General features: G+C 45.6%; 1 long non-coding RNA gene across 3 annotated transcripts in view; it reads left to right on the forward strand.

The window, feature by feature from the left end:
• The window catches only part of LOC146401097 (uncharacterized), a 145185-nt gene that overhangs the window by 38623 nt on the left and 84031 nt on the right, over nucleotides 1-22531 (forward strand). The window contains exons 3-4 of one of the 3 annotated variants that reach the window (XR_014813570.1): nucleotides 1814-1902; nucleotides 2045-4308. The exons of 1 other annotated variant lie outside the window; for it this stretch is intronic. This is a non-coding gene — a long non-coding RNA (uncharacterized LOC146401097). Of the gene's footprint in view, nucleotides 1-1813; nucleotides 1903-2044; nucleotides 4309-17929; nucleotides 20242-22531 lie in introns of those variants that run through there. One more of the 3 variants, XR_014813572.1, reaches the window with a different exon arrangement.

Here is a 22531-nt window from a genome sequence, read left to right on the forward strand (position 1 = left end):
ATGAATGAAATGGTTTGTCAGAAGTTTTCATTGCTCTTAAAGATACTAAGAATGGTAATAAGAACTTTAGTGGGGGGCTGGGTGAGGAAGAAAGATCATTCCAGAAGTTAAATTTTAGCAAATAGTTGCTGTTACTCTAATCATTGCATGTCTTATCAGGGCCCCAAGGCCATCCCCTGAGCTGCCTGCGGAACTCACAGAGGGGAGGGACAGACATTAGCATAAATAGACTTATTCAAAATAATTTTCACTGGGCAAAAAAAGTCTCATGAAGAGGCAAAGGCAAGGCAGCCAACCCTCATTCTATAGCACACAGGCAGCAACGTATGCAGCCCTAAAGAGGCCACCCACAGCCGCCAAGCTACCTGAGTCGGGGCGCTGTTCCTTTTTACTGCTTTCTGGTCCTGAAAACCATTAATCCTATTAATTGCATATCAAAAGACTGGTAGCAATTCTACAAATGAGTAAACATGGAGATAAAAGTGTAACCAGACTAGTCCAGCAAATTGGATTCAGGTCTTCATTGAACAATCCTGTTTCAATTCAGCAATTTTATTATCACTGTTACTGGAACAAATCACTTTATTAAACAGAAGGAGCTTTTGTGGAGAAAGTTCTTCTGGTGGCCAACATTACGGAGCTCTCTAACATAAAAACAGCACTTACACTTGTCAAGGGATTTCTTTAGGCAATTCAACTAATGGCTTGTGACAGGTAGGGCTTGAAATGTTCATTCAAGCCTTCCATTTTGCTATGCAGCTGTATTTTTTTTTTTTCATTCTAAGGGAAAGAAACTGTCTTTTGATGCTTTTAGTGGAATTAATATTTTCAGTAAGGAGTTTGCTGACAAGAGGATCTCTCTCTCCCTGAACCTCCCTCCTCTCCCTTTCTCTCTGTCTCCCTCCCTCCCCTCTTCCCTCCATCCTTTCTCCTCCTACTCCCCCTCCTTCTCTGAAGGGCAGTGGAGTTCGAGGAAGGAGAGCATTGCCCAATAACAGTATTTATTTGGACTTAATTGAGGCAGATCATTCCATGGAAGATTTTGGACAAGGACCTTTGAAATATTAGAAAACTCATCCTGCTTCTAGGCTAGAAAATGAACCAACTGGAAATGATCAGCCACAAGCTTGCTTTTGAAATTCCCTCCCCGGGCAGGTGGAACCCTGAGGAGCCAACACCAGGGGCTTGACTCCAACAGTGGAGTCTGGGCTCATTAGCTGCTGTGGAGCATAGAGCTGGAGGAGCCAAAGACAGACTCCTAGGGAAAAGGTAGGCTCAGGACTCATTATGCAGGTTTATAATAGGCCGTCCAGTAGAACTTTCTATGATGACGGAAGTTTTCTGTCTCATATTTTGTGCCTGATATGGTAGCTACCAGCCACATGTGGCTGTTGGTCTCTTGAGATGTGGCTCATGTGACCAAAGAACTGAAGTTTTAATCTCATTTAATTTGAATTAATTTAAAGGTTAATAGCCACATGTAGCTAGTGGCTCTTAGACATCTAAAGTGAGGACCATGGGTGTGAGTAGAAAAGTGAAAACTCTCTCCAAAGAGAAGGGTCCCGGGGGCGAAGGCAGGAGGGAACAGCCGTATTTGAGTAATTTGCACTGGAGTGTGGATGACTGGTAGATTTTCCTCACCCTTCCAAGTGATGCTGACCGTCTGAAAAACTGGGAGCTAACTGACACACACCGTTGTATTAGCTGCAGGTGTCAGCGTAATGACTCCGTGTGTGTTTATGCTGTGAAATGATCACCCCGATAGTCTAGTGATAGTCTCCCCCCCACACAGTTACACATTTTCTTCTTGCAGGAGCGTTTAAGATCTACTCTCTTCTCAACCTGCAAATATACTCTTCAGCACTAACTCTGGTCCCCATGCTGAACGTTACAGCCCAGAACGTATGTATGTGTAACCGGAAGTCCGCACCCACTGACCCCTTCATCCATTTCACCCGTCCCCATCACCTCCCCACTCTGGCTGCTGCCAACCTGTTCTCTGCATCTATGGGTTCAATTTCTGTTTTTCTTTGGTCTCTTTTAGGGCTACCCCCATGGAAATTCCCAGGCTAGGGGTTGAATTGGAGCTGTGGCTGCCGGCTGGCGCCACAACCACAGCAACATGGGACCCAAACCGCGCCTGCAACCTACAGCACAACTCAGGGCAACGCTGGACCCCTGACCCATTGAGCGAGGGCAGAGATTGAACCCACGTCCTCGTGGATGCCTGTTGGGTTTGTTACTGCTGAGCCATGATGGGAACTCCTTTTTTTCTTTTTTAATTCCACATATAAGTGAGATCATATAATGGTTGTTCTCTGTCTGCTTATTTCACTGAGCACAACGCCTTCGAGACCCATCTATGTTGCCACGAATAGCAAGATTTCTGTCTTTTTTATGGCTGAACAATATTCCACTGTGTATATAAACCACGTTTTCTTTATCCGTTTGTCCCCTGATGGACACTTAGGTTATTTCCATGTATTGACTATTGTAAATAATGCTGCAATAACCATGGCTCTGCTGATATCTTTTTAAGTTAGTGGTTTTGCTTTCCTGGGATGAATACCAAGAAGCAGAACTGCTGGATCATGTGATGATTCTATTTTTAATTTTTTCAGGACCCTCTGTGGTGTTTTCTATAGTGGCTCTAGAAGTACTGAGTTTGGGCAAGTGCTAAGTGTGGGTAACGACATGCACCCCACACCGAATTTTCATTTATTATGGCAACCATTCGCTCATTCATTCGCTCAGCGCGTAGTCTTGTAAACACACACACCCATCTAAGCCTCCCCCCCCCCCCCAGAAGATGGGGTCAGGGATGCCTCCTGCACAGATTACTGGCTGTTAGGCAGAAAGGAGAATGCCTCTAGCCTTCCTCACTTGGTTAAAATGGCTGTGCCCTCGAAGCCCACGGTGTGTCCCCAACCTGCATTGCTACCGAGCAGCCGCGGTGGGTCGGCCCCCTCGCTGGCCTGGAGCTGGGCTCTGCGATCCGAGAAGTCCCGGTGGTGGTGAGGCAGGCAGCTGCCTGTTCAATTCACCCTTTTGCCTTCTGGCGCATTCCCTGAGTGCAACCGAGAGCTTGTTCCCTGTGGCGTGGCCCAGGGCTGCTTGCACAACTAATCATTTAACGGTCCGTTAACACCAGCCTTGTTTCAAACCCACTGCTTACCTGCATGTAGGAACATTACGGCTGAAAATACTAGCATTGACTGAGAATAAGGTGACCTCAAAAGAATTCATTCATTCATTCATTCAACAAACTTTTCTAAAAATACTCTCTGTGCCAGGCATTGACCTCCAGGTTATTCAAGGTCTCCTAGGTGCATTAAGTGCCTTTTGTTTTGATGACAGGAACATTATTTTTGTCATCCTCGGACTTTTTATGTGATTGGTTCTTTGTCAGAAATGCAAACCAAAACCTTTCATCTCTCCCCTTGTATTTCCCCTGCCAACATTTTCCCAAACCTAAATTTCCTTCTGTCAGTTCTTTTTCCAGAAGTACCTTCGGTTCACTCCAGCTCTGCCTTCTGTAAGGGCGTAAGGAATTGAAGCAATTTGCGTGACTAGAGGAGCTTTTAAAAAACCCTCCTGTTTGGGGACAGTCTCATAATTTCCAGGTTTTCACAAGGGAAATGGAATTAAAATGAAGGTCATCATGAAATTGAAACAAAATTTACTTCTTTTGTACCTCCTCGGCTGCTAATTAATGAGACTCTCACGAGTACAGAACAACCCCGTAGGTGAGGGGGTCCCGTCAGCACGCACACTAGGACTGGAATCCGTAAAAAGCCCCCTCTTGCAGCGATGGCTGGCGAGCAGCCCTGGGCCTGCCAAGTCCCTGCTATGGAGGGTTTATTTAAAGATACTTTTGAAAGCATTTCCTCCTTTACAATGAAGACTTTTCTGTGTGTATTTCAGGAGATGTTTAAAATCCCATCCATAATCTTTTTGAAATCTTTCCCTCATTAAAATGACTTGGCTTGAGAGCGCGTTGGCATCGCGGCCCCTGATTGTGAAAGGAACAGCGGTGAGAAAACACAATTAAATAGAATGAACACTGTGCCTCCGAGGAGCATTGGATTTAGGGATGGGTGGGCATGAAACCCGGGAGAAAGGACAATTTTTCATTGCCTCCGACTCTTGTCTCTTCTTTGAGGGAGCTCTGGGGACCAAGAAAAGGAAGGGTTTGTCTGGGAATCTGAAATGTAACGTCTCAATTTTTCCTCACTTCTCTGTTTTGCTTTCTGTGCCACTATTTTATTTTTTAATGTATTTTATTTTTATTAAAGCGTAGTCGATGTACAGTGTTGTGCCAATTTCTGCTGTACAGCATGGTGACCCGGTCCTGCATACACATATGCACGCCCTCTTCTGCTCATACCCTCTTCCACTATGTTCTATCCCAAGAGATGGATGTAGTTCCCCGTGCTGTACAGCGGGACCTCATTGCTTTCCACTCTACACGTGATAGTTTCTGTGCCACAAGTTTGTGTTTGTATGACTGTGCGTAATGTTTAACTCTCCCTCGTTTGCTGCCCTTTGTTTTACGGTTCCAAAACAAAAAAAAAAATTTTTTTTTTTTCAATTTTGGCCACCCCACAGTATGTGGAGTTCCTGGGCCAGGGATCAGATCCCAGCCGCAGTTTTGACCTAAGCCACAGCTGTGGCAATGCCGGATCCTTAACCCACTGTGCTGGGATCAAACCTGCATCTCCGTGCTCCCAAGATGCTGCTGATCCCACTGCACCACAGTGGCAGCTCCCCAAACGAAATTCTATGGTTATTATGATCTAAAGTTTGACATCTGTAGTCCACGGAAATTTTGGAGAAAAGATATGTATATAGTGACAGCACTGACAATAACTGAGGGTTAAAGGGTTTTTGCTTTTCACCTGTAGTTGTAGCCCTGACCTATCCACAGCCTCTTTTTTTCCCAATTTGATTGAGATGTAACTGACATATAACACTGGGTATGTTTAAGGTGTACAATGTGTTGATTTGATATCTGTATACATTGTAAAATGATTACTGCGAAAAAGTTAGCGAACACCTTCATTATCTCATGTGGTACTTTTTTTTTTTTTGGTGAGAACATTTAAGCTTTACTCCCTTAGCAAATTTCAAGTGAACAATATCTGTTTCTATGAGTTCCACATTTTTAGATTCCATATATAAGTGAGGTCATATGGTATTTGTCCTTCTCTTTCTGACTTATTTGACTTAGCATAATGCCCTCCCAGTTCATCTAGGTTGTTGCAAATGGCAGGATCGCCTTCTTTTTTATGGCAGAATAATATTCCACTGTATTCATATACCACATATTCCATTGTATTCATTTATCTTAGGTTGTTCCCATATTTTGGCTATTGTGAATCATGTTGCAACTAACATGAAAGCAGCAGATGTCTCTTCAAGATCCTGATTTCATTTCTTTCAGATGTACACCCAGAAGTGGGAAATTCGGGCTCATATGGTAGTCCTGCTTGTAACTTTTTTGAAGACCCGCCATACTGTTCTCCGTAGCGGCTGTACCAGTTTACATTCCTACCAAGAGTCCCCAAGGGTTCCCCTTGCTCCACACCCTCAGTAGCACTGGCTGTCTGTGGTCTTTTTGGTAACAGCCACTCTAACAGCCATGAGGTGATGTCTCACTGTGGTTTTGATTTGCGTTTCCTTGATGATTGGTAATGTTGAATGCCTTTTTGTGTGCCCATTGGCCGTCTGTGTATCTTCTTTGGGAAGCCTTCTGTTCAGGTCCTCTGTCCATTTGCAGTCAGATGATTTGTTTTTACTACCGAGTCATACCATAACCTGTACAACCGTCCCTTTCATGGGCTGAAGCCAGGTGCATGCTGGCAAGATGGCTAACCAGTTAGCAAATGTGGGAAGGCTTTGCCCACCTCATGATGTTCTGAGTTCTGGAAAAACCCCTGAATCAAGGCACTGTAGATATATTCTTATTTCTTTCCGTCCATGCAACTTTCCACATCATTGTTAGGGAAAGTCTGGAAGACGAGGGACACCACAGGATACATTTCTGGGTGGAGACTTAAAAGAAGTCTGGGTAGTATTTGCCCAGCGAGGGGCTGCAGAATGACTGGGAGCCCGTGGGGAATGGTGGCAAAGACTTGGTGTGAGCATGTCTTCCATTAGAAGGCGGTGGCACACCTGGGCTAGCCTGGTGACAGGGTGAGCGGCCAGGAGGAGAGTTCATTTTCTCAAGCCAGAAATGGCCAGTAATAGATTGCAGTCATTACTGCAAAGGAGAAGGATGGAAAGAGAAAGCCTGTGTTTTCCGCTTTGGAACGAGTGATGCCCAATAAAAAAGAAGAGGCAGTTAACTGAGAAGTCATTTATTAGCAGCCTCAGGTTGTGCTCGGAGCATCAGGGGGTGGAAAAGAAGTGGAAGACCTGTTTTCTGCATGAGACCACCGTGATGTAGTTGGAGACAGTGGAATAGTCCATGCACATGAAAATGTGAACTAATACTAACAAGAATAATAGAAATTTCTCTTTCTGGGGGTTGACTATAGGAGGGGTCTGTTGCTAAGCACGTTCTACTTCTTTTGGTCAAATTCTCACATAGACTTAGGACAGCATCTGCATCTAAAATTGAAAGTGGCTAAAGTAACAATAACTAAGTTTCACTGAGCGCCAAGAGCCAAAGAGCTGAGCCGAGAGCTCCATGTGGATGCTCGTCCCTCTGGACTGGCCCCGTAGTTGCCCATAAGTTTCAGAGGAGCAACTGAGGCTTGGAGACAAGGGCCTTGTCTAAGTCACGTGGTTACTGAGCTTCTACTAAGGGCCGGGATGCAAACTTAGATCTGCCCAATCCTAAAGACAACGTTATTAATACAACACTAAATTGCCTGGGATCAGAAAGGAATGCTCCCTTGCATCCAAATGCATTTCAGGTGTTTTTCAAGGTAGCGCAGCAGCTGTCGCAGAACCCGCATGCGCGTAGAATGGCCTTTTCCGCTCGTGGTCAAGCCTTATTCACGGGGGTGTCGTCCCTTCCTTTTCCTGTGTTGGGTCTGTTGACTCACAAGGGACTTTATTGTTTCTAAAAGGGTGAAGCTGATTGCTGGGACGCTTTCCGTTACACATGCTCTCTAGGAAAATGCTATAAAGACTCTCCATTTGCCATAAAGCGCGGGCTGGGCTGTTGAAAGTGAAGCATTGTCAAGATAAATCGGGGGTACAAAATCCAGAACGGACTGCTGTGTTGGAGAGTATCTTGAGGAGCCTGTGCTTCACAGACTATGTCCTTGGAATGCTTTCAAGAAGCACCACTTGTTTAAAGGGATGCAACCACCGGGCCCACTCTTAAGCACCCAACACTCCCAGCTGGCCAGAAAAGGGGTAACAGAGCAGTGCCCATCTCCAATGCGTGGGCTCTACGGGCACGGCGTTTCCCTTTTGTGTATGGTGTGGAGTAGACTCTGAAGAGAGCTGGTATTCCTGCATCCTCAGTCTGTGTCTGGATGCCTGACTTTGGATAAATAGTCCTGTGGGCAAGAGATTCTTGTGCCCGGTCGGTGCAGGCCTCTTCCAGCAGCTCCGTTGAGTCCTGGGGGGTTCCCATCCATTTTCAAATTGGCTAATTCCAAAGGCACATCCTTTCAAGTCAGCCCCCAGTCTCCTTTCGTCCTCACAGGCAAACTGGGTGACAAAGGCAGAGGCCTCCCCGGCCCTGTTTACTTAGAGTGCAAACCGTATTCAGGCCAGCGATGCCAGATTAAAGGAAGAAAGGAGGGAGAAATCAAAGCCTTAAACGGCACATAAAAGGCGATCGCTGGCAACCAATCTGTTCGACTTCCAACTATTTGCACTTTATGAATAAAGGTCAATCTGTTATTGGCCCCAAATGTTAATGTTCTTATGAGGGTTTAAGCTGCTTTAACAGCTGAATAAGTGAGAGCGAGCTATAGGGCCACACCTAATCATTCAGGCCCAGCTGGGATATGGGGAGCTTCTCAAAAAAGGCAGGAGCTGCAGAGGGTCTGGCTCCGGGGAGGGGGTGGTGGCTGGCTGGGGGGAGGGGACATGCGTTTCGTGAGCGGGCAGTGAGGGGTAAAAGATGAAATGACTTCGGTATTATATACAGGAAACGCAAGCTTGCGCATGCCTGTGGCTTTTTTCTCTCTGTCTGTTCTGCACGCTGCTTGCTGTCTGTAGCAGCTACCCCAGTCCCAGATCTGGGCCGCTTCATATCATCAGTTATCTTCGAATATGCATTGGATGTTTCCCTTTGAAAAACAGTACCTCCACACATGGAACAGCTCCTCCTGGAGAGTATTCGCTGGGTGGCTGGTGGCGGGAGAGCCGGCAGGAGGCAGACCTTCAGCTGGCCTCGAGTTAGAGTGGCTTCCCTCCTCCCCATGCACAGACACGCCGTCCTGCTCAGGGTGCAGGTTCCAGGTGAAAGAGTAACAGTGGATAAGGGACCTCCCCTCCCAACCGAAACAAACAAACAAACAAACAAAAAAAAAAAAAAGAAAGGAAAAAGCTTGGCATTCTGCATCTAGGCAGAAAACAAGTGTATGTGAGTCACAAGCCACTTTGCTGTACCTCCAAATTACTACACGCAGGTGGAGGCACTGCCGACTGGAAGACAGATTTGTCCCTGCTGTGCGCGAGGCGAACAGCCTCAGAAATTTCTGGCTCTGTTCCTATCCTCCCTCGGCCTCTGTGTCCTTGTCTGTAAAATGATAATTTCCGTTAAAATCCCATTCAGCGCTGCGGTCCCCTCTTGGCTAGTTTCTTCAAGGACAAGGTGAGGCGACGTTGAGAAGTGAAAGGAGGCCGTTCATCTGGGGACAGAAACGCCACGCTGCTGTAAGGCACCGGCATTCCCCACAGGGCCTTGGTGGAGAAGGGAGGCTGGCTCAAGGCTGGGCTTCGGGGGCCCGAGGGTGGTGGCTTCTCCTCGTGAGCCGAAGCCAGCTGTCCACGTGCTTCCTCACTTCCCCTCGTGCTTCTGCTGCCAGTCCCCCCACGGGTGCATCCTTCCCCGCCACCAACCACCTGTTCACATGCAGCCTGGATGCACGCCCGCTGCACGCCTCCCGCCCATCTCTCTCGGGCGATGTCACTTGTTCCCTGCCGGATTATCATCGTCTCCCATAGTCTCCGTATCTTTCTGTCTTCTCCACAGGAGGACAGGCGCTGAGGTCTGGAACTCTGCCTGAGTTCCCCTTCCATCCCCGTAGTGCCTGGAATGTTCTATAACACGCCGTCGTGGGGCAGTATCTCTTTGCTGAACATTATACAGGTGGTGCTTGCTCTAGCCACCTTGTAAGTAAACGGATTTATTTTTCAAGTAGGTGATAAATTCACATGCTGTAAGTGTCACAGCTTGCGCATTACGTCATAAAAAGTAATTCTTCTCCGCCTCCCTTCTCCTTGGCCTCAGCTTCCTGAGCAGGAAGCAGCTATTACTGGTTTCTTGTGCTCTTCTTTTCTTTAAAAAACCTCTTTCCGGCATTCCCGTCGTGGTGCAGCGGAAATGAATCCAACTAGGAACCGTGAGGTTGTGGGTTCGATCCCTGGCCTTGCTCGGTGGGTTAAGGATCCGGCGTTGCTGTGAGATGCGGTGTAGGTTGCAGACGCGGCTCGAATCTGGCGTTGCTGTGGCTGTGGCCGGAGGCAACAGCTCTGATTAGACCCCTAGCCTGGGAACCTCCACATGCTGCAGGTGCGGCCCTAAAAAGACAAAAGACAAAATAATAACAATAATAATAATAAACCTTTTTCCAAGTCATGGAAAGTAAAATTGAGACGATATCTCGGAGTGGTTCGAATGCCAAGGGGGGAAGAGTCTCCACATACAGAGAATTGTTCTTAGGAGACAGTCTCTTTCCCGTGCAGACCGCAGTTGCCTCCGTCAGGCCACCTGGGGTCTGGGAGAGCAGAAGGATGTTATTAAGAAGCTGGGTCTTGTTGGGCAAGACCTTTCACTTGGTCGGGCCCTTTGGGCTCGTGTCTACCCAACTTCCCATCTCTACAGTCCTCTGACTCTTATCTAAACGAGAATAATTTCACGAACCCAGAGAATCAGTGTTTGAGAAAATGAATTCCATATTAGCATTTTCAATCAGGAATTTAACCTTTGAGCTGGTGAAGCAGCTTTGCCAAATCAATCTATTTAGGAAATTAAAAATAAAATTAGGCACATTTATTGCAAATTAAAGTGAACTGAAATTGAACATTTCTAACTGGCGCCAGAAGAGAAATGTTCCAGCTAGATCTTTGTGCCAATCCCTGTTTACAAGGCTAACAGGGCCAATCCTGAGCACATTTCTGCATCTCTTCTGGAGCTAGGGTTTTCATTCCTAGCTCCTTAGATGGGCTTTGGGTTGAGGGTGGGAAAGGGGGGGGGGGCTGTGAAGTCTGTAGCTTCGTGTCCAGTCTCTTATGTATATATGTGTTGGATTAGTCAGGGTTCTGACAGGAAGCAGATCTCACACTCAAACTGGGTAATTAGAAGCGAGTGTAATAATGGCCTATTTACAAAGGGCTGGGCAGGGTTTTTGAAAACGAAAAAAGGCTCACCCAGTATCCTGAGGTTAGGAGGGGAAAATGGTTATCACTTCCGCATTGGCCCGAAGGGGTCAGGAGGAGAAATTGTGGAGAAGACAGCTGTATGGAAAGAGCTTCCCAACAAGAATTTCCACCTGCCGAGTCTGTCTGTCCTGGTTTGCCTGGGTATTTGCAGCTCATCCTTCAGGACTCCCCGGGTTCCCAAGCCAAGAAGGCCTTCTCCGCGTTCACCAGTCCGGGCTGAGCGCACACAGAGCGAATCCTGTGACCATTTCTGTACACGCGTCTGTAGTGGCCTCTTGGCTTTTCTGTGTCTCCCTGTACCTGTTGAGAACAGAGATTCTATCTCACCTGGCTTGTTTCCTGGGTATCCGTCAGATGTTTGTGGAATGACGGGAGGGAAGGAAATGACAGCACTGTCACATCACTGTCGTTCAGGGCCCTGGACGGTACTCACCGACGGCTCTCGAAGTGCCTGGAGGGGCAGAGGAATCCTAGGCATGGGTTTCCTCGAAGCAGTGATCACACCATATTGGGGACGTTCTTTGCTAAGTTGTCTGTGAAAACTATGAAAACCTCCGGCCGATGGCTGCTGAGCTTACCGGATCCCCATGACTAAGGCTGCCTGAGCGGAAGAGGGCAAGCCGGTGCAACCACAACGCAGAAGACCTAGGTTTTGCTCTAAATCTTATGTCTAAGAGTTAATCCTGAGGACACTGCGAGGGAAATGCGAAAGAAAGCATATCCGCCGTTTTCTTCATGGCAGTGTTTCCAAAGGAAAAGTTAGAGGCAACCCGAAGTCCGTCATTGAGGATTTGTTCGTGAAAGGATGATACTTACAGCCAGTGAAATGCAGGTGACCATGAACCCTGGCAAGTAGACACACGGGAAGATGCTTAGAACCTATTGTGTGAAAAGAGCAATTTCCCTTATATGAGCAGCACAATCAGAGTTTTAGCAGTTATTGTCCCAGTTCTATGAATTTGGTCGAGTCACTTAACCTCTCCAAGCCTCACTTTCCTCGTTTAAAAGTTTACATGTACTTCAAGGAGTAATTGCAGATATCCAGGATACCGAGTACAGTGTCTGGTTCATTGTAAGAAGTGTTGGCCCTCACTCGCTTGCTCTCTGTTTTCTTTTTGGCTACACTCTGGGCACGTGGAAGTCCCTGGGCCAGAGATCGATCCCATACGGTAACAGCCACCTGAGCTACAGCAGTGGCAGGGCTGGATCCTTAACCCACTGCACCACGAAGGAATGCCCAGTATTTGTTAGCCCTTAGTATAATCATTAATATTATCTATCTATATGAAAAAAAGATATTTGAAAAGATGTTTGCAAAATATTTCTGGTAATTATTGGTATGCTTTTTACTTTCTTCTTTATACATTTCTTGATTATTTGAATTTTTTCTCAAAAATCAGTTTTGCAACAACATTAGCATTTTAGAAAAAGAAGACTTTGGCGTTCTCCCTGTGGGGCAGCGGGATAGGTGGCATCTCTGCAGCGCCAGGGCACAGCTTCTATCGCCGGCCAGGCACAGTGGGTTAAAGGATCCAGCCTTGCCAAAGCCGTGGCATGAGTCGCAACTGTGGGTTCAGATCTGATCCCTGGCCACGGAACTCCATCTGCCACGGGGGCCAAGAACAAAAAAAAAAGGAAAAGTAGACTTTTAATTCTTTCTCTGACACTTACCCTGTGTCTTTGGGGAAGTAGCTGGACATCCCTGAGCCTTATTTTCCTCGTTTATAAAATAGAAAGAACTATTCATTTCTTTTCTACCTCAGAAGATTTTACTACAGATCAAATGAGCCATTGGATTTGTCTGTGTACTTGAAACACAGCAAATGCCATACAGTTCTTCTTCTTCTTCTTCTTCTTCTTCTTCTTCTTTCTTCTTTCTTCTTCTTCTTCTTCTTCTTTGTATTAACTGCCCTGAGATCACTCACTTGAGATTTTTTTTTCCCCTACTTCTCCTCTGGATGTTTCGAAGGCGACACGTAGCTGCTATGAAATGAGGCCTTCCGAAGCCCATACATTGTGGATTTGCTTTGCAACCTCAGTGATCTGCTGTCCCTCTCATGATGAACTGAGAACCCCCAGCCCCCAAATTGTTGACTGTGCAAAACAAACTCCGTCATGAGCCCGCCGCTGCCCTGGTCTGCTTCCACTGCCAGGGAACCTCACTCTTCCTTTTGGGGCAGGAGACTCTCCCCTTTCTGCGTGGTTTGTCCGTGGCCACGCCTGCTGCTGACTAGGGATGTTCACTTCACAGCACTGCGCGGTCGGTCAGCCTATCAGCAAACGTTGGGTGAATGGGTGAAGGCAATGTACGGGTTTGGGAGGTGCATCGTGCCTTCACCAGGTGGAAGAGACCTTGGGAGCCACCGGGGATTTGGTGAAATTTACCGCAGTTTCTGCCGCATCATCTCCTTCCCCTTCACTCATGAGAGATGCAGGCGCCTTCAGGGAGGAGCTCCAACTCGAGCTTGACTCTGGGAACACAAGGGGGGACCTGTAGTCCGAACCTGCAGATCTGAGGGAGGTCTTTGTGCACAGAAGCTGTCCTGCCTGGAACCGTCCCCAGTCACCTGATGAGCACCAATTTATTTTCCTGCAAGGGCACCGGGCGGTTGGGGGCGGGGGGTGCAGTTAGCAGGAGGGGACACAAAGGAAAAGGCGCCCTCAGCACCCACGGAGCGCGCTCCGGGGAGTCGGGTCCCGCGCGGGGCTGCGGAGCCCCCAGGACGCGTGCTGGGCGACTTCGTGGAACGCGGCTCTGACTCTTCCTGCTTCTTGATGCCTTTTAAAATGGGCTTCTTTTGTTGGAGGGGAGCGAGGAGCAGAGGTCCTGCAGCTGAGAGATAGCCTTTTTGTTTGTTGTTTGCTTTGATTTGTTTTTAAAGAGGAGGCATGTGTTTCTAGTGAGAAACGGTGACGGAGTTGGCGTGTATTTCGCCGCCTCCGCGCCCCCTCCCTCGTCCCGCGTCCTGGGCTTTTGACCACAAGTTTCAGTACCTATTGAGCGCTTGGTGTGTTCAGGATGTAAAGCCTCCCTGAGAACCAGAAAGGGAACATTTACTCTCCCCTTTCCCACTCTTTGGAGGGTTGCAGTCCAAGCTTCTAACAGGCATTTCCATTTTCTAAAGCTGGAGTTGGTGAAACACTTTGGAAACTTTCCCTGCACGCCCCCCCCCCCGCCCCCGCCCCCACTCCATCTTCTTGTTCGAGAAATGCAAATCTGAAGCCAATCCTATTTTATGTTAAAAAGTGAAAAACATTTCAATGTATTCTTGTCTTGTATGACTGGCTGAGAGCCTCTAAATCCCCACCATTTACCAAATTAAACTAATTGAAAGTGCTTCCAAAAGCCACATCTGTAGGCTGACGTTTGTCCCTGCCTTTCACTTTGGGCTCGGGAAGCTGTTCTCCATTCCATTGATCCCTGAATAGTCATGCCTGTCAGGAAGCCACATCAGCCATTATCATTCTAATTTTACTGCCTTTCTTGGTCCCTAATCTAATTTGCAATGATGCTTAAGCATTTCGCAAGGCCATAGCACTTTCTTCAGAATTTCAACAAGAGCATTAAACCCCCAATTTACATTAATGAAGTGCACATTTAATTAGGGGAGAGGGTAAATGCAGGGCTCTTCTGGAGCAGTTTGTGTGATATGCTAGGCGCTCCAGAAGGGAAGGCGGCAGATCTGATCAAAGACGTGCCACCGATCAGAAGGCTGGATTTCTTGCCCTCGCCTCCTTGCTTCCTCCCAGCCTCATCTTCGTCTCCTCACTTCCACCCTGGCATCCAAGCACCCTGCCTCTCCAAAATGTGCTCCGCAGCCACGACAATTAAATTATGAAAGCAGACCTGTCCACGAGGGAGCACCAGGCAGAGAACTATGTAAGAGGCTCCTGTGGTTTTCATCTCCCTTGCAGCGCCCCCCCCCCAAAGGGAGATTAACTTGTTCTTTTAAATAATGAGAAACATAGGAAACCGTCTCCAGTCTCCTGTTTAATGAATGCATTAAGCACACAGGCTGAGCGGCGCGGTGGCACTACACAAACTTGGCTGGCTGTGGCGAGGGGGTGGCGAGGGGGAGGGGCGGGGATGAATTTCTGGTCACAGATCCATGCAATGAATCCATTACCACACATTACCGGAGATGCGGTGACGTCACGCCGCCCGCAGCCGCAGGCTCAGCTGGGCCGAGGCTTCCGTCCTGGGGGTGCTGGGGTGGGGTGTGTGCGCTGGCGTCTGCGTCCACGTGCGTGTTTGTCTTTAGACAAAAAAAAGTTTCCTTCTTTTTAGTTCAGCATTTCGAATATGAATTTTCACTACACGTGTTTTTCTCTTGTTTCAGGACCACCGATTTTCTTCTTAATCCGTAGTTCATGGGGGGCCCAGGAGGGGGTGAAACTTGTAGATGAGTTTTATTTCGGGGATCTTGTTACCGGTTCTGCTGCTCCCACTCCTCCATCGCGGGCTGACATGTGATGGTGATGGGATGATGTTAGCAGCTTCTCTGAAATATGGCCACGTGAAGACAGGAGCCCCTCGGCCACTGAATGCTGTCTTATGTTTCACATTTCTGCAACTTTTAAGACTTTGTGGCTAAAAATCAGAGTGTTTGGAACAGGATTTCCTTTGTGTTTCTCTGGGGTATCAAAGGGACAGTGTGGGGAAAAAAGTATGTCTCCTCCTAACTTACCAGCACCAGCGAGACACTAATGCGCAGTCAAGTACAACTTCTCTTTCTTAAGACACTTCATAACAAGTCAAAAATTAAAATGCAATAAAATAAAATAAGTCCTACGTTAAAAAAAGTCACACATCTTTAGAAACAAGCACCCCTTTCAAGCGCACAGACAGGATGAGTGTTTCACTAAAGATCATGGCTGTAAAGAAGCAGGAAGTCACCTCCCTGCCACACATAGCCCATGACCAAGGCGACCGAGGCTGCGCCTCCCTAGTTCTCTCAGGCAGGAAAGGAGGCCCTGAAAGCGATCCTTTACTTGGGTGTTGGACTTGAGCAAAGACCCTGAAGGAGGGGACCCCAGGGAGAGGGTGAAGAACAATGGGATATTGAGGAAACGAGGAAGAGGTAAATAACATGAGGACCTTAGCGAGTGAGCAGGAGTTTGGGGAAAAGATGAACTTTGAATAAAAAGATGAAGGAGTGCGGTAAGAATAGCACTTTTACAACCTGAGTACACGGGCTTCTAGTGAGCAGGTCTGGGTTTGCCATGTGATGTGGGGCAAGGAACTTTATGTGTCTAACATCTGGCTTTCTCATTTGCAAAGGGGAGATAATAATCATACTTTATGAGGTTTTTCCCGAGATTAAATGAGATGCTGTACAGAGGAGCTTAGGATGGTGCCTGGCATCTAAGAAGTCCTCAATAAATGAAGTTTGAGAGAGAACATAGTCAGCATTCAATAAATGTTATTAGAGAGGAAAGGAAAGACAGACAAATGAATGGAATGCCAGCAAGGATTGAGAAAGTTAAGCAAGAGAATACATCCTTAAAGGAAGGAGTGACCCAAGGAAGAAAGAACAAATCACATTTGATAACCAACAATGCAAGTGTGGAACTGGTGTCATTTCTTTGCATGTGTCCAGCAGAGAAAGAGGAGACTGTTAAAATTATGTGGGGTGGGGTGGGGGAAGCAGAATAGGTTGATGCAACCTTCAGAAAGTTGTATTCTAGATTGACTATCAGAATTTATCTTTCCCGGAGTTCCCGTCGTGGTGCAGTGGTTAACGAATCCGACTAGGAACCATGAGGTTGCGGGTTCAGTCCCTGGCCGAGCGTTGCTCAGTGGGTTAAGGATCCAGTGTTGCCATGAGCTGTGGTGTAGGTTGCAGATGTGACTCGGATCCCATGTTGCTGTGGCTCTGGCATAGGCCAGGGGCTACAGCTCTAATTAGACCCCTAGCCTGGGAATCTCCATATGCTGCGGGAACAGCCCAAGAAATGGCAAAAAGACAAAAAAAAAAAAAAGGGGGGGGGGGAATTTATCTTTCCCAGTGGAAATTGTGTTGTTTTTTAATTAAAGTATAGTCAGTTTACAATGTTGTACCAATTTCTGCTGTACAGCAAAATGACTCAGCCATATATATATATATATATATAGTCTTTTTTAAATATTCTTTTTCATCATGGTCTATCCTAGGAGACTGGATATAGTTTCTTGTACTATATCATAGCTCCTTATTATCTACCCATTCTAAATGTAATAGTTTGCATCTACCAACCCCAAACTCCCCGTATCCCACTCCTTCCCCTGCCCGGTCCCTTGGCAACCACAAGTCTGTTCTCTATGTCTATGAGTCTGTTTCTGTTTTGTAGATAGGATCATTTGTGCCATATTTTAGATGCCACGTGTAAGTGATACCATGTGATATTTGTCTTTTTCTTTCTGACTTCTCTTCGTACGAGAATCTCTAGTTGCATCCACGTTGCTGCAAATAGCATTATTTCATTCTTTTTATGGCTGAGTAGTATTGCATTGTATCTATGTACCACATCTTCTTAGTTTTTTAAAAACTAAGAATTGTTTTTAAACAATTGGGGAATCTTTGCCTGGGCCTAAAATTAGAAGTGTCTTTGTTTTCCATGTAAACCATGGTGCCTACTGCTTTCTCCTCCTCTTCCTGCCCCACTGATGGTGGCATATCAGTGACATCCCTTTCCCCAGCACCTAAGTCTCTTCCCAGAGACACTACAAGGTGTTTTAGGCCCTTCCAGAGATATTTGATGCATATACATGAGATCCAGTTTTAGAGTTTGTCCTTCTTTAATCTCTTTGGTTGTGCCCAAGTCTAGAAAAAAGTCATATAAGATGTCAAAGGACTCAGCTCTTTTTTCTCCTTCTGGTTACAGAAATTGTTAAACAGTTAAGAACAAGAGAAAGTTAAGAACAAGATAGGACTTGATGATGTCAGCCCGATGCTTAGGACATTTATAGTTCAAAAACTAACTGAAAATACTGCCTGTATGGAGGTTACAGAGCCAGTTTAGTTGCTGTGGCCTGGTACAGATGTGCCTAGGAGTCCCTGCCACTCAAGTCTTCAGTTCTGGCCACCCGAACTCGCCCGAGGAGGTGGAAAAACAGATGGTGTAAGAGAAGGTAGGCTAAGAATTGGCACATATTTTTTTGCACCCGGTACAGAGCTTCCTGGGGCACCACTGGCCTTGTGGATTCCTGGAGCCAAGGCTGCCTCCATTCATTGCTCAGGAAAAGCCTCCCCCCAGGAGCTTGATCTACAATTACAACATTCATTCCTCATCTGAAAGGTGAAAGGGCTGCTGTATCCTGGAGGGGGCTAATTCCTAATGAAATGGGTGATGGTTTTGTATTTGTGTATTTGCACAGCAGATGGACTGTGACTCTTTCTCAAGCAAAAGAATGCTGGTGCAGAGGCTGAAGGAATATACAGCCAGGACTTGCTCTGAGGACTGTGAGACTGTTCATGGAGTGGGCTAAACCTGGACCTCACAGAGCCCACTCCGTCTCTAGCAATGACTCCAACAGGGATTGCAATGACCTGGACTTGGAAGCCTCCTTAACCTATAGCACATGTGTAGAAATGTGTGAATGCAGGAGGGGAAAAGTTGACTTTTAATCAAGATTTATAACAGTGTACTCAAAGCCTATCAGAATAAGTGAGGTTGATTTTTCATGTAATTATACAATTTTCTGAATCCTCCTTTAGTCCAGTTTAATTAGGAAAAGGAAGACTGCAAATAGAATACAGTGCTAAGCAATTTTCTTGGTAGAGTTTGGCTAAGAAAATCTAAGGCATATTTACCTTTTTTTCTAAATATACTGCCTGATGGATTGTGAGAATTAGGAACTCAAGCTCTTCAGTAAAGAACTTAAATTGGTTCTTTTGTGGGCATGAACCTGTGTATATAAAACAGACAAAGGGAGAGTCTGAAAAGATGACCAGGTTTTAAGTACACAGGCATCTTTTTTAGCATCGAATGCTTAAGAAGAAAAGCTATGTTACCTAGCTATCTCAGATCGTTTGAAAATTGGCCAGATTCCAGTCTTTTGAGAACCAACCAACCACTGCAACAATAATAGCACTAACAACAACTATTCAATGTCCTCTATAGCCTGAGGTAGGTGGCATTTTCCATTCTCCATAGATGGAGTAACCAGGAGGGCACTAAGAGATTCAGCAGTTGTCTGAAACCTCCCAACAAGCTGAAAATGGAGCTCCAGATGGCAGCCAAGTTTCCTGCCCTGAAAGTGAAGAGAGAGACCTAAAAAATAGGATTAGATTTGAAAGAGCGTATATACTTTCCAGGGGCTTATCTGAACTCTCCTCTCTGACCCTCTTTGAGTTTACCCATCATAAGTAATAGCATGACCTCTTCTTCAAGTCATTCAAAAATGCATTTGTTCTCCATAATAGAGAGAGAAGCTCCAGCCAAATTATATTCTAATGTATCATAGCCTTGAACCCAGTGACCATTTTGCATGGCCGACTAGGTGGCTGCTGAATACATTATTATTCTGCCAAGGTTTGTGTCAGCTGTGTGAAGAGGCAGATTCCCCAGCTTGTCTCCAATATTGTTATTTTTATGGGCTTTTTGGGGGGATAGGCAAAAATAAAAAGGAGAGCAAGAATGAATACTTGGGTTTAATTTGCTCTTGTGACTGGATACATGTTAAAAGTCTCAGGAGCCTTTATTTCTAGATGCAGTCTTGCTGAAAATGGGTGTGTCTCTGACAGAACTGCATGTTTTCAGCGGGGGCAGGTGTATTAGGGTGTAGAAGGACCAAAGAAACTCAAGTAGGTAAGTATTTTTAAATGCTCAACGTAAAAGACCTATACTCTGACAACTGTAAAACATTGATGAAGGAAATTGAAGATGATACAGAGAAATGGAAAAACATCCAATGCTCTTTGGATTGGAAGAATTAATATTGTTAAAATGGCCAGACTACATAAAATAACCTACAGATTTAATGCTCCCTATCAAAACAACCATGGCATTTTTTCATAGAACTGGAACAAATAATTCTAAAATTTATATGGAACCCTCAAAGACCCCAAATTGCCAAACCAATCTTGAGAGAAATGAACAAAAGTGGAGGTATCACCCTCCCTGACTTCAGACTAGACCACAAAGCTCTAATGAGTAAAACAGTATGGTGCTGGTACCAAAACAGACACGTAGATGAATGGAACAGAGTAGAAAGCCCAGAAATAAACCCATCCACATATGGCCAATTAGTCTATGACAAAGAAGGTAAGATATACAATGAAGAAAAGATAATTTCTTCAGTAAGTAGTGCTGGGAAAACTGGACAGCTACATGTAAAAGAATGAAGTTAGAACATTTCTTCAAACCATATACAAGAATAAACTAAACATGGATTGAAGACCTAAATGTAAGACCTGAAACCATAAAACTCCAAGAAGAGAACATAAGCAGAGCACTCTTTAACATAAATCACAGTCATATTTTTTTCCTCTCCTAAGGCAAAGCAAAAACAAACAAATGGGACCTAACTTAAAAGCTTTTGAATACCAAGGAAACCCATCAGCAAAATGAAAAGACAACTTACAGAGTGGGAGAAAATATTTTCAAAAGATGTGACCAATAAGGGGTTAATATTCAAAATACATAAACAGCTCTTACAACTCAATGTCAAAAAAACAAAAACAAAAACAGCCTGATTAAAAATTGGACAGAAGACCTGAATAAATGCTTTTCCAAAGAAGACATACAGATAGCCAACAGGTATATGAGAAGATGTTCAACATTGCTAATTGTCAGAGAAATGCAAATCAAAAACACAATAATATATCACCTCACACCTGTCAGAATGACCATCCTCAAAGGGAACACAAATAACAAATGTTGGCAACAATGTAGAAAAAGGAACCCTGGTACACTTTTGGTGGGAATGTAAATTGGTGCAGCCATTGTGGAAATCAGTATGGAGGTTCCCCAAAAAACTAAAAATAGACCTACCATAGGAACCAGAAATTCCACTCCTGGGTATATATCTGGAAAGAATGAAAACACTAATTTGAAAAGATACATGCACCCCAGTGTTCACAGCAGCATTGTTTACAGTTGCCAAGATATGTTAGCAACCTAAGTTTCCATCAGCATATGAATGGATAAGGAAGACATGGTACAGATATATAACAGAATATCAGCCACAAAAAAGAATGGAATTCTGCCATTTACAACAATGTAAATGGACCTAGAGAATATTATGCTTTAGTGATATGTCAGAAAAAGACAAACACTGTATGATATCAATTATATGTGGAAGCTAAAAAACCCCACACAAATTATAGCCATTATTTTATAATAACTTATAATGGGATATATTCTGCAAAAATACTGACTTATTGGGTTGTACACCTGAAACTAATATAATATTGGAAATCAACTATACTTTAATCAAAGTCATTCATTCATTCATTCATTCATTCTGAACTTCCAAATTTAGCCCTGGCCTGAAGGAATGATCACTTTCTACCCAGTGACTTGGACATATGGAGAGAAGAGTCCACAACGCCTGATATCCAGGCCCTTTTTTATGTGGAGAAAAAAATACTGAAAATTACTCTCCCGTTTTAATTTTAGAGTCTGGACTCAGTTTCCTAGGAGAGGCAATCCAATAAAAGCCCAAAACGATTTACTGGTGAGAACTATCTTCTTCCACTAGAACTGGCTGGAGCCAGTCAGGAAGTGAAGCCAACCAAGGAAGTAATAAACGCAGCAGTGTAGTTACCTGTGCTTTGCTAAATCACCTGTCACCGCGTCTGGATCCTTTGCCAGTAAATCTGCATTAGCTGGACCCCAGACATGGCATTACTAATGTGGCGCATTAAATGGTCCCCTGGTGGCTGCACAGAGGGCGTGTTCCTTCCCAAGTACCCTCTTGGTGCCACGGAGGAAAGGGGATGGAGTCCAATGAGCTCTTGGATAGAGGCCTCAGGTAGTCCTCTGCCAGCTCAGCAATGCCATCATTTGGATCCATGAATCCTTAGGCCTAGGTCTGAGAGCGGTTTTCATACACGAGAAGGAAATTTAGCAGGGTCAGGGAGAATAGTTTTCTTTGCCCGGAGGCCCAGGAGGCTGGATTGGGTATTTACGCTGCCTGAGTTTGCCAGATTATCCCTCAGTCCTCCCTTCTAGCCCACTTCAGCTGTGTAGGCTCTGTGCGAAGCTAAGCGGAAGAGCTCTTTTCTCACCAAGGCTGCTCCTGCCAACTTGTCTCTTCACATGGGGATCTGGCCCCTGGGGGCTTGTGTCCTCATGGCACAGTGAACGTACTCTGATAGGGAGAAGGCGACGTCCTTGTCTAATAACTTCAGAAACATCCCCGTGCCTCCTTCCCCGCAGAAAGCAGTAGTTTATTGCAGACCCACTAGGAAGGATGAGCACTGTATCTTCACGAGGGATGATAGGCTAGAAGAAGTAACTGGAAGGAGAACAAGAAGAGGCGTACGCTGTTTCTTTTCTTGTTTCTTAGTTCAGCCATGCTGAAGGTTCATGTTGCTGAGGCTGGCCAGTGGGAAGGTCACTAGCCAGGTGCTCAGAGACCCTCATGTGATCTCTTCCTGACATGAACTTACTGGGTGACTTGGAATCTGTTACCCAGTCATCCTGAGCTTCCTCCCAGGGCACATTGGAGGGCCGCCCCCAGTGCTGCCCACAAAGTCCCTCCAAAGTCAGTGGTTTGATCATCTATTTGAGCCTTTCCCATCTCATGGCTCTCACACCTGGCAGGATGGGAGGACGTGTTCATTCGACCACATCACCTGTTCATTCATCCTGATGACGAACAGGTATTAAGTCCTCTCCCTTAAATTCCAGATTCTTCTTCTTCTTCTTCTTTTTTTTTTTTTTGGCTTTTTGCTTTTTCTAGAGCCGCTCTTGTGGCATATGGAGGTTCCCAGGCTAGGGGTCTAATTGGAGCTGTTGCTGCCAGCCTACG

The sequence above is a fragment of the Sus scrofa genome, chromosome 8, assembly GCF_054392235.1.
Source record: "Sus scrofa isolate SSC_HxYL_T2T_F1_AM1 chromosome 8, Sscrofa_HxYL_maternal_Yorkshire_Landrace_v2.0, whole genome shotgun sequence".
Taxonomy (NCBI): domain Eukaryota; kingdom Metazoa; phylum Chordata; class Mammalia; order Artiodactyla; family Suidae; genus Sus; species Sus scrofa.